A 378-nucleotide genomic window follows, 5' to 3' on the forward strand; every position below is an offset into this window, starting at 1 on the left:
GTCAAATTACAGGCAGACTGCGTGTAATTTCAGACGCGTGTAATAGTTCGTGTAAAATTTTACATGTAAATCCGCCATCTTGCGTGCATTTTATGCGCGTGTAGGTGCTGCTATTCCTGTGGCCAGTACTGTACTTCTGGTGCACCAAGGCATAAAAATGGCAGAAGCTGAGGAACTTGGTGGGCTGTCATCAATCTTCTAAGGATTTGAAGATCACAGGCAGGTCCACTATTTTCATCTAGAACATTATAGTACAATATCACAAATCTATTAAAATGGGCTTCACTTTCATCTTTTTAACAGCTGATAAAAAAGCAACGTTTACGTGTAAACTATCCTAAGAATTTCAATATTATAATCATTATTATAATAGTGCTA

The sequence above is a fragment of the Montipora capricornis genome, chromosome 10, assembly GCF_036669925.1.
Source record: "Montipora capricornis isolate CH-2021 chromosome 10, ASM3666992v2, whole genome shotgun sequence".
Classification (NCBI taxonomy): Eukaryota; Metazoa; Cnidaria; class Anthozoa; order Scleractinia; family Acroporidae; genus Montipora; species Montipora capricornis.